The sequence below is a fragment of the Pteropus vampyrus genome, unplaced genomic scaffold, assembly GCF_000151845.1.
Source record: "Pteropus vampyrus isolate Shadow unplaced genomic scaffold, Pvam_2.0 Scaffold2, whole genome shotgun sequence".
Classification (NCBI taxonomy): domain Eukaryota; kingdom Metazoa; phylum Chordata; class Mammalia; order Chiroptera; family Pteropodidae; genus Pteropus; species Pteropus vampyrus.
In genome coordinates this window covers 21192549-21205630 of record NW_011888783.1, presented here as the reverse complement: position 1 = coordinate 21205630, position 13082 = coordinate 21192549, and positions in this window count along the sequence as shown.

Sequence of the window (13082 nt, the reverse complement as noted above, 5' to 3'; positions counted from 1 at the left end):
ATACTATTGAAAGTCATATTTAAAGAAAGCTGGTTTTGAATCTTTTTGTAAAGTGAAATTTTTGGTAACCTATAAAATGTAATTTTGTTTAACATGTTCTAGAATTAGAACATAATGGTTTTAATTTTATTTATATTCTAGAATTTTAGAATTTTCTAATAGATATGAATAAAGGTTGGTTTTAATAAAATGTACATAGTCATGTATTTGTTAAATGTATTTTATATATACATTTATATAAACTACTACACTACTGTGATGCATGTTTCAATGATTTGCAAGGATAATGGGTTATCACAACTCCAGAGTACTATTACACTAACATTAGATTTTTAATAAATGTACTTAATAGAGGTCTTGGACTACTATTTGATTTGGACAGTGGTTGCAATACTAGACCAAATTAGAATTCGTATATTTTGAAATGTTACCAATATCAAGTAAAACTCTTCTATTTTTGTGCAACTTGGGCTCACCTTTCATTACTTTTTTCCATTGAACCCCTGGAACAGCTTTCATGCCAAGTCTAGAATTAGCAAATGAAATGTAAATAAACTTTGGACAGAAAATTAAACACACACACACACACACACACACACACACACACACACAGCAGCAGCAGCAGCATATTGCTAGTTTCCAAATAATAACTTATATGAGTCAAACATCATTGGATTGGCATTTCAGTTCACTGATCATCACACAACAAATAACTCTCAGATGGTTTCATAATTTAAATGTAAGAAAGAAAACCATAGAAATGCCGAACAAAAAGAAATAGGTGCACCATTAACCTTGTGCATAACATGACTTGCAAATTCCTCAGTTTAAATCGTTTATGTATATACATATGTATGACCATGATCATGGACCTGTGAATATACATCTGTACAGAATTATACAGTACTTTTTTAGTGCTTCTAGAACTTTGCATTGCATACAAGTTATATAAAGTGTATAAAATACACAACCACATTTATATTTAATACTATTTAAAGTATGTATTTTAATATTTATCTTGACAGTTCTTTGTGTTTTCCAAGTTTCTTCAATTAACTTGCATTTCTTTTGTATTCTTTTTTTTAAGTAGAATAGGTGCAAATGTTTAATTCATGTCAGAAATCCAGGAGAAAAATTTATAGTTAAAAAAGAAAGCCAAACATTTAATTTTTTTTTTCTTTTGGAAATTCACCTCAGTGTTGTTGTTATTATTATTAGTAGTAGTCTTTTAAATGCCAAAATATAATAGTACTGGTATTTATGTTAGCTTTACTCTAAAATAGAACATTTGTTGTACTGAGTCACATTTGGATACAATTTGTCACTTGGATAGTTTGTTAAAGGGGAATTTTCTTCTTTTTTAAATCTCTGCCACTACAACTTTGTGTCAGATAGCCAATCAATTCTGTCAGAGACCAGGATGGTGCTTAAGAAATTGAAAACAGTTCTGCTGACAGGTTCACTATTCATTTCTGACACCCGACTGGTACAATATTGAGCGCTTTAATTTATTGAAGTTGCTATTCGGAAAATAAAAGCCATACATTTTCCTCATGGAACCTATTTCAACATTTCTTTATATCTGTTTGGATACAGTTCATAGCTCTTTAATAAAACATTGAACATTCATCTTTTTAAACTACAATCTAAATGATAGGTAAAGCTATTAACTAATTTGAATCCAAGATTCATTTTTAACATTTATGGAAATCATGGGATATCAAAAACTAAGCATTTTCAATGTGTGATCAAGTGAATTTTGTTTTATTTGGTTATGTCTTTAAAATGTGGGTATTTTGAACAGGGTTTAAAATGCAAATGCCTGTTTTTTAAAAGCTCATTTCACTTATTTCATATAAAAATTATTATTGGGCTTCTTTTTGCAGGGGGTGGGGCAAAACCTATAGATATGCTGATCACTTGGATAAATGCTGGGAACCAGAGCTAAGATGATCAGGAATTGAGTCTGAACCAATTACTTTAGAAAGAGCCAAGATCAAGCAGGAGAAGCAAAATAAGCCCATAAACTCAGAGTCCTAGGGAAGGAAGCACGTATGAGGAGCAAGTACAATTTTAAAAAGGAGTGAGGGAAAAAGGGTTCTGGGTGATTTTAATGAACAGTATTGAAGTTTAAGACTTACCTTTGTGGGCTGTTCCTTAGAGGTACACCGTTAGATTAAGCTGGTGTAATGACAAAACCTCAGGCACATTCTCCCTGATGGATTTTGTTTGGTTCTGTTGGAGACAGTATGTGTAAAGATTTTTTTCATCACGGTTTTTTAATTATGAATAAAGCTAAGGAAATTTATCCAATTTTGTAGAACATGTTGGTAGACTTTTTTCTCAGTAATAACTTTATTTAACAAACGGCTCTATTTGAAATTGTCAAACCTTATAGTCATTAAATCATACATTAATAGTCTTTTATTTTGGTGTAGTACTTGACTCACAAACACTACTTTGCACTCCATACACTACTATTATGTGAGAGGATTTTAATAAATTTTACTTGTACAGGTTGTTAATTTTACTTGTACAGGTTGTTAATTTCTAGTAAACTAGACATTACAATTCTTATTGACTATGTAGGCTAACAAAGAATTGTTTTAGCAACAATTATATTATTTTAATTCATATTTTACATGCAAAGATCTATTAAAAATATTGTAAATTAAAGTAGCTCAAAAATTTGTTATTATTGCCATTAATTAGTGCCATCTTTAATTGCACACTGGGTCTACATAATAGATTTTAGAATATGTGAAGGCAAAAACTCTGTTGAATATAATATCCTCCCCAAATACGAAATACAAGCTGCATACTGCTTCCTTCTGTGTGTTATCCACAGTAAACTCTGCCATTACCCACAACTTAAGTGATTCTGAAAATTTAGGGTGCATACTTTCAGGTACAGTTTAAAAATATTCATTCCTGACACAGTATGCTTTACACATACACATTTGTTTACATACATCCTGGATAATTCTGATATGAGTTCTGTTGCCCACATTTTGAGAATGTCACAGTACTGGCTACAGAGGGCAGCTAAGCTGTTGGTGCCAACAGTGCAGCCTGGTGGCTAACAGTGGGAAAGATTTTACTAAATTTTGGACATTTAGCAGCTTTTTCTTTTTGTCCATTCAGGAATAAAATTTGTACGTACTCCCAAAAGAGTTTGGCTAAATTCCTATTAAGAGACATGTTTATTGGTTTACATATCTTTTTCCTTAATCTTTTTCTACTGCAACATTTCTGTGGTTAAACCAAGAAAACATTATGTTCTAATTTCCGTGGTAAGAAAAAAGAAGCAATCTTTACCACAACAGGAAAACATAATTACTGTTAGTATTAAAATCTTATTAGGAAAACATAGAGCCTTACACTTTGAAATGAATTAAGATATAATAATCAAGTACTGCTGTAAAGAAGCATTCAAAATTCTCTTTCAAATTTCCATGGAGGTTTCTATCTAACTTCTCCATGCATATCTGCTTTTCCTATAGATGACAGAAAATAAGAGTTAAAACATCCAGACAATGATTCAAATTTAATTTACAAAAGTTTTTCTCTTTTTTTAAAGTCAAAATCAACTAGAATAACAGAGGTTGTATATGAGGAAATGTATTGTGAGATGTAAAACCTTGATTTTTACGTATTTTGAAATACAGAATTTGTAGGTTAGCAACTGTAATATTCTGCCAGACAAATGGATATGTGTGGTAAGCAACTATTTTGCTATTAATAGTGGTGAGGAGTATTTCAAGCATTCTGTTGAATTAAAGATTTGAGCAAAGAATATTATTGCTAATCAAAGGACTTTAAGTTCATTTACTGTTATTCTAGATACAGGATTAAGTGTTTTGAGAAATACTTCATTGGAGCAATTCTTTTAGTAGGAATGATTTTCATCTGTGGTTCCCAGAGTGTGCTCTCCCAATCAGCAGCATTGCGTCACCCTGGAACTTCTTAGAACTGCAAATTCCTAGGCCTCCCTTTAGAGCTACTGAATCAGAAGCTGCAGGAGATACCTATGGTTTTGGATGCATTTTTAAATTTAAGTACCACTGATCTGCATACATGGAGATGTCATTTATGGCGGGGAGCGTATGACCAGTTGTACCACAAGAAAATTCTCTATGAATCATCTCTTCCAAATGATACAGAGAAAATTCTTAATTAAGGAAAAAAAATGAAGTGATCCAGCAAAAACTGACAATGCATGGTAGTGTGGAAACCACAAGATGCAAATGGAACAGAGATTAAAGTCAGGTGTTTAGTCAGGGTGCTGGCAGTTGCTGTGCTTCTGTATACACAGCAGATTGTGATCCATGAACAAAAATCCAAAAGGACAAATCGAAAAAAAAAAAAAAACCTCTGCTTATCCTTTGTCAGAACATCTTAGTACTTAGCATTCTTGGTGACTATTCATCTGTTTCCTTCTTGTCAGCATGCTGACAACCAGCACCAATCAACACTTATTCCCATTTCCTTGTTTTTCTCCTTTGTTTTTCTTTCTAAAACCTTCTTTGTCTCAAATTAGAGTTTCAGATTCTAAGAAAATTACCTGTAGCAGAGTTAAAAAAAACAAACACATATTTCACAGTTTAAGCTATATGATTTACTGTAAGTCCTCTTTTTACATAAAATTATATTAATTTATAAGTGAATCCTTTATTTATAATAAATAAACTGTTCCACTTTTGACTTAAAAAGTCTTAAGGCATTGCATGACTGACAAAAATAATGTTACATAAGAATATGAAGAAAATATAATTAGTGCCATGAGATAGATCTATATTCCCCCCCTTTTTCTATCTGTCTGTATTCTCTTTTCCCACTTTTCTTATTTCTGCCTATCTGTACACATTAACTTCTTGTAACTCTAGGATGTTACATTTCATTTTTCACTTCATTTTCTATGTCCTTACTTTCCCCCTTTTCCAAGTTTTCTGTTTTAAAACGAGCATTTGTTCCCCAAATCTTGGGTATAAGATCCTTTTTCAGTTCATTATCTCATTTGCTCATTCACGTATTCATTTTTTGTTTCTGCAGGTTTATTTAATTACACCCCTATTCTTTCATCCACATCCCTTTGTCTCTCCTTGCTGTGGACTGCCATTTTTCTTCTGCTGGGCCGTACTTAACTGTCTTTTGATCTCGCCCTTCTGAGCATCTTCTAATATTGTAATTTTTCTTTCTTTCATTTTCTTCTCTTCAGTCTTTTTTCAATAAAATAGTTAATGCTTTGAGAAAAATACATACTGTATGTGAAGTTCTAAATGTATGCTCATTGTAGCAAGATGAGTTAAGGTATGGTTCTTGCCCACAAAAAGGGAAGCATGCACAATGACTTTTGACTCAGACCTAAAATGTATCCTGTCCATTATCAGCTGAGCCCTCAATATTTGGTGATAATGATTTTACTCATCCTTACTTTTAACACTTTTGTACTTGCCTCGTTTTTCCCCCTCAAAGCCCTGTCTAGTGTTCTCTATTGTTAGAAGATGGCCTTGCCTCCAGATTTACAGATATCATCAGTCATACAATTTCTTATTTTTTCGAATCCCTCCCCTTCTTCCTCCTCAAGTCCCATGGTTCTCCTGGTAAACCTTGCAGTCCATCTAAAGGTGGATGCATTCCTCCTTGTTTCTGTTGTTTCTCTTACTGTTTTTATACACACATGTACACTTGCACAGAACTCGTGCTTTGTATTTAGCATAAGTGTGGATAACACGTGTATTGCTAGACTAGGCGGAATCAAAATATGCATGACATCCTCTTAAAACCCACTGTTATTTCTGGGAGCATTGGGGTATTATTTGGATGAACAATCTAAATGGCTTAAAATAATTTTAAGAGTGCCTCATTAGTAGGTGGAACATTTTTTCTTGGGTTTTAAATGTCTGAAGTTTAACAACAGTAACAAAATGTGAGCTATAGGATTTTGCTTTCTCAGATGGGCATTGCACTATGTCTCATTTTTTGATATTCACACAGAGTCCGAAATAGTTTTGGAATTTCTTGATATAGGCGGTTTCTGGGGCTTCAGAGAATGAATTACCGTTCAGGAGTTAGACCTAGAGAATTGTGTTTAGGACCTTCGCCCACCTATCTTCATTGGATCAGGAACTGAAATCTAAGAACAGTCTTGGAGTGGGAAGAGATCAGGAAGAATTATGTTCAAAAACTCGCTTAACACATAGGTTATGTATCATTTATTCTTACTAAAGTTTGAAGAGCTTATTCCATTATGAAAGGAACAGAAATACTGGCTCTTACATATCTATTGTTGTTGTTGCTGCTGTTGTTGCTGTCATAATGATATTTTTCTTAATCACCCCTAGTTTATAAGATGCCGAAAAGAAGATATAAGAAGATTATATCTCTTTCTTTAGGGAGCTTATATTCCTAATATGATATAAACACACACGCACTCACACACACACACACACACACACACACACACACACACATATCCACACACACATAAAATGCCTTTTCCCAAATTCTTGGGGAGAAAAAAAATCTGCCTTATTTTACTGTTTTGAATCTCTTGTTTCTTTCATTTTATTTCTTCTGAGTGGAAATATAAAAACAGATTGCCCTAAAATCTCTAAACTATAAAAATGAAGGCATACTTACTAATATGGCATACATAAGAAATCAGGGTGATAATTGTGACAATAACTTCCATTTATTGAATGCCTTTGTAGTGCCTGTAACTATAAGTACTTACACAAAACAGCATGGCAGAAATAGTTATCCCTAATTTATGTAGAACAAAGCTGAATCTCAGAATGATTAAGTGACTGGCCAAAGGCTACACACATGTGAGCTTCTCGTGTTCTTTTTGTATAGCAATTTAGAAAGCATCAGAAGAAAGAGCAAAATTACTCACAGAGAACAATATTGAGGAATGTGGTATCAAAAACACATTGTAAAGTTTGAGAAAATTTTTTGAAAGACCAGTAAGTTTGAAGTACTTCGTAATTGCTTCTCTAAAATGAAAACAGTCCCATTCTGTATACAAACTGCTGGCAACCATGACTCACCAACTTGAAATCATATACAAAATTAAGTATACTGGTGCAAAAAATTTAAGTTACCTCTTTGGTTCCACAAGGTTACTTTCATGTAGGTAGTAATAAAAAAGAAATTAGAATTGGGAGTTAAATTAATATGCTAACAGTAAATAGGTTCAGGTCGTAGAGAATTTTTTAGAGCACTGTGTTTTGTGACATTTGATTTATACATCAATCCTGTGGGATAGTCAGGATTTATACATGTGGAAGTTGGGACTATGAATAGCCAAGGAACCATATCATAAATGGTGAGTCTGGGACAAGAATCCAGATCTTCCGATGTCTACTGTTGTGTTCTTCAAAAAAATATCACGATCCATTAGGAAAAGATCAAGTACAGTGTTTCAACTGACTGTTATCTTAAAACATAATGACTTAAAACAATAGCAATTATTTACTTGCTGATATGCTTGCAATTTGGGCATCATTTTAAGGAGTAGCTCATCTCTGTTCTATGGGGCATCAACTGGGGCTGAAGGATCCACTCAAAGGTGGTTCACTCATATGTGTGCCAAGTTGGTTTAGCTGTTGGCTGGAAGGTCAGCAGGGGCTGTTAGCCAGGGACTTCAGACCTCCTCATTGTGGGCTCTCCACGAAGCTCAGAGTAATTAGATTTCTTATTGGGTATCTGGCTTCCTCTAGAGCACAAAAGCAGAGGCTTCCAGGCCTTCTTAAATCTTTGGCCTAGAACTTGCACAGTATCATGTTCGCCACATGCTATTGGTTAGTTACAGTCACAGGACTAGTCTAGACTTAAAGGGGAAGAGACTACACCTTGCATAAATAATGGGAGGCATGGTCCGCTGGAGGCTACTGATGTAACTGACTTTTATATTATGTAGAATTCAGAATATTATGATAAAAGACAGACACAGAACACATTTTCGAAAGGTTTCCACCAAGTCAGGCATTTATAAAAATAAATTTCAGTTAATGGGAAATATTCTTTAATTCCTCCAGTGAGCCAGGTAAAGAATCCACTATAATTTGAAAAGAATACTAAAATAATATCCTAACTATTTTTTTTCCTAATTTTAGCGATTTGGTAATCTGACTTGTTAGATCTTTTCAGTCAAGATATGATGGAATGCTTAGTATTGGATCTTTTTTGGGAAAGTGTTCAACATTTTCTACCATTCTCTGCTGGATATAGAGCCAAGAGAGTAGCCTCTCATTCATATCACTGTGTTATCTTGGGGAAATCACTTATGTTTCATAGAGGATGCATTTTTGAAGAATAAGCTAATAAGATATTTTAGAGATGAGCTGTAGCTTCATGTGTTATATATCCAGTTCTCTTCAGGAAGAGGAACCAGCAATCCTATTAAGAATTGAAAAATCAACTATTGTCTCCAACTTTACATCTGGGAAAGGCAATGAAGTTCTTTTCAGTTAAACATATAGACTGGCCCTAAAGAGTTTGATCAAAAATTTGAACATTTTTTTGTCCGCTAAATAAAATGCCACACACAGCTCTCCCCTGAGTAAGACTAGCCTTTCATGGGATGTTTATTAAATACTATGTGTCCCTTGCTAACATCCCCTTACACTAGTCTAGCAGTCATTCTTTAAATCATAAATAAGAATCTCTTGGATGTTTCAAGGGATAGTAAGTCAAATATAACAGGACTTCAAAAGCAAGAATTTTCCCATTTATTCTTCTAACAATCTCATGAGCACAAAAAGGAACTTTCTGGCCATGAACACTAAACCATAGCACACTATGAATGCTCTTTCATGTAGCAGCCAGGCTAAACAGCAAAAAGACCAAATAGCTATAAGGAATACTTTTTTCTAAGAATGAGAAGAGTATGACACCTTCATTTCAAGTAATCTATAGAACAGAAAATTTGAGGGCTCTGGAAGCAGTTAAATGGGAGCCAAGGAAAACTAATATGAGGGAAAAATTGTCTTTTGGAGTATATGACCAGAGTGCTCAAGTTCACACAAGTCGATAGGTGCCTTGAAGTTTTGTTCCATTTTTTTTCCATTATTACTTTACTTAACAAATAAGAGATGTGTAGTTTAGGTCCAGAAGCTATTAAGAAAAATGAAATTTCGTTGATTCATTACTGCACTGAAACATAGATCCTGAGTCTTCAGATTTTAGAGCCTTAAGCTTCACTGTTTCCACACCATGATTTCCATTGTGCCTTGTCTTCGTATCCTTTATCTGGTTCCCTAGATGGTAGGAGTAGCTAAGACAGATATCACTTCATGGTTGAACAGAAATTATGTGAATATAATAAAACTCTCAGCCAGAATTTGCCACATATGATCCAGACAACCCTCGTTTTTCAATTCTGTGAAAGTCTGACACTTTTGTTGCTCCCACTTAAGCAGTTTGCAGAGAGGAATCACACTCACCTGAAACATCTGATGAGGAAGCATTAATTAAGACTTTATATGATTCACAATTAAGTCTCTAAATTTAACCTTGTCTGTGTTCAAATAAATGTTATCCTTACTGATCCTTACTATTGATAGGTCTGCTATCAATCTATACTCTTTTGAGTCAGGATCCTCCTTGAATCTCCTTGGTTCCACTGCAAAATGCTGCAGCTTTTTTTTTTTTTTTTTAATATGCAAGTTATTGCTTTTCTTCCCCACTCCACCCTTATCAGTATTCTTAAGATGGGATGCAAAGCAACCAGTTTAAAATGAGGAATTTATCACTAAATCAATTATTTACAGGGAATTAGCTTGACTGTCTTTTATCAAAAATTTTACTTTTTTAATCCAAAGGAATAAGATCTTTTTGTATTGGGTAGATACAACTCATATTGTGTGTATGTGTTTGTGTATAACCCAGTATCTTTTAACAGGACAGAGATCGGTCTATTTTCGTACATGCTTAGCTTTGCATAGTAAGGCCTCTATGTGCTGATATGTGCATGACATAATAGAGTGAAGTTGTTTTGGAGGCCTTGCCTTTTACTATCCCCATATTCAGAAGAGTAGGAAAGAGTAAGGGGGTACAATACTCTATGACTTCAAACAACAGCATGGGGAAATCAAATGAAAAGTTGCTAAGAATGATAGTGTTTGAAATATTTTGTATTTATTAGTCAAGTGAAAGATGGGAGAGGTTTTCAGGGAATGGCAGTAGCATAGAGGTTTTATTTTAAATGATAACAGACAATATTAAAGTTTGAAGAATTGCACTGAATAAACTAGAGATAGGAAAATATTTGACATCAGCTCACTACCAAGTCAACTGAGCTGTGAAACAGTTGAGTAAAAATATATACCTTACAAAGATAGTGGTAGTAATACTCAATTTTGTTTTAACCATCCAAGCATGGATTGGAGTACATTAAGTGGAGGAAATGAGGCTAGGGTGATTTTATAGGTCTGGAACAGGATTGCTTTTAGCTTCAGTACAGCATGTACAGCAGCCAACAAGGAAAGGAATATGTGACATTAAGTACTATAGTGGTTATGATTAAATAAGAACTAAGTTTTAGAGGGTATCTTAGCAGGATCACTTTGGATCAACGAACAAAGTGAAATTCAACATAGTACACATAAAAAATATTACTTTTATGTAAGGAAGGCGCTAAAGATTGTTTGTGTGTGTGTGTGTGCGCGCGCGCGCGCGCGCGTGTGTGCACGTGCGCGCCAGTTAAATTAACAAAATAAGCCAGAAGACTTAGTTTCATTACTGAGACTTTGTAATCCTCTGTTTTTATTTTGTTTGTTTCTTTTTTTTTTTAATAATGGAAGCAGTGATGGTTGAAATTAACTGTAATTAAATGCAAAGCAAGTTAGTGTTCATTTTTTTAAGCCAAAGTTTTTATTGCTATACAAATGTTAGTGCATTCCCATTGCTTGTATTATGAGATTTTAATATACTTTACAATGATCATGCAAATACCTCATTACCGTATATACATAGGAGTTTAGTTTAGATTTCAGTTTCTTAAAGGGCCAAGATTGTATTCATTTACCTACTGAGCCTATGTACATGATGGTTCATTTTGTTAAGCATATTTCTTGCAGAGGTATATTTTATACCTAATGATAATGTCTGCAGGGATAGAGTCACAGAACCAGGAGTTCCTATAATGTTTACATTCAATGAACAGTAACTAAACATATACTCTGTGCCAGTTCAGTGCTAGGCTCTGTGGAAAGAAAATGAAGAAGATAGAGCCTAAACTCCAGCAGAGCATATATACACTCAAACTCAATTTTGGTGATTTTGTGATGGGAAGATTAGTCTCCTGGAGAAATTAGAGAATTAAAGGATGGCTGCTTCTGATGGATAGGCATTGAGGTGGGGTAAGGAGGTGGAAAACATAGGTAGATATAATTAATTGGTAATATTCTAATTATTCGTTTGGGCTCTATCTTCATGGTGTTCATTATTTTTTAAAATAAAGATACCTTATTTATCGATTTTGTGTACCTAATATCCTCATAAGGGAGTGGGGCAGTAGTGATGTAGTAGCGGTGGAAGTAATAAGAAGACACAGCAATCAATGGAAAGAACTATTGCAAAATTTCTTCTGTGAGTCAAGAACGTTTGAGCTAATTCAGTGGTCTTATTCTTCTCATTTGCATTCACAAGAATAGTTGCTCTATGAGGGCAGAGTTTTTTGTGTGCATATTTTTGTTCACTGCTATATCTTTGGTGCCTTGTACATAATAAGTGCTTAAAAACATTTTTTAATGTTGACATAGTATGTCATAAAATTCTAGTCTTTTAAGTCACACATCTTTAATTTCTTTCAAAATTTTATAACTGTGTTTCTATACTAAAGAGTATATATTACTGAAAGGACAACATTTAGATCTTAAAGAACTTGTTTGGCTATTTATTAGCAATGTAATTAAATAGATAATAAGTGCATCTCTATTCCATATACAATGAGAAAGTCCAAAATTGCCTAAAATGTTCTTGCGAAGTACTTTAGAAACTCCCTCAAATAGATTTAATTAAGATTATTGGCAGGCTAAATTTATTCAAACTTTAGGTAAAAAACTAATACCTTATCTGAAGAAAGTAATAGCATAACTTTGAATTAATAGGCTATTGTAGTTGGATGAATTCTTAGAGATTATCTAATCCAATCCCTTTATTTCACAAATTAGGAAACTGAAAAAGAGGGTAGAAATTATGAATTGCCAAATAATATATGGTCTGAAGAGGAGAAATAAAATAATTGATTTTGATAAGGTGTTATGGCTTAATTCTGAATCTAGTAAGAGAAAAACTATTTAGACAGTATTTTTGTTATCAATTCTAAAATTTCTAATGAGAGATCAACTTTTAGGCAAATTAGAGATTTTAAAACATTTGTTAACATAAAATAAAGTGGATTCGGTCATCTAACTTTAAGATATAAATATATTTGCAATAATTTTTAAAATTGGTAATCTATAAAAATGTGTTAAAACATTGAAATGATAAATTACAATTTTTAAAAGTTTTAAATAGAACTATATCAATTAATTTTGTAATAAAAATATTCCCACAAAGTCTAGATAGTTTCATTAGTTAATTCTTTTGTGCATTTAAAGAAGAAATAAAACCAATTTTACACGAACTTTCTAACAAACCATGACCAAGTCATTAAAAGAAAGGAAAATTATAAACCAATGTTTTTCATGAGTATAAATGGAAAAACTTGTAACAGAATGTTAGCAGATCGAATCCAGCAATGCATAAAAAGATAAAACATTGTGACCAAGTGAGATTTATCCCAGAAATGAAAAGCTAACTTAGCATTCAATATTATCATTTCCTATAGTTTATTGTATTTACAGAATGAGGGAAAAAAATCAATAAATGCTGAAAAAGCATTTGACCAAATTACCCTTTTATGGTTAAAAAAAAAAAAAAAACTCAGAAAACTCAGACTAGATAGAAATATCCTAAATTTTATAGAGGAAATCTATGAAAAACCTTTAACATCTTACAGTGCTGAAATATTAAATAATTTTTGTAGTATTGGGGACAAAACAAAGAAACTCACTCTTAACCACTTCTACCTT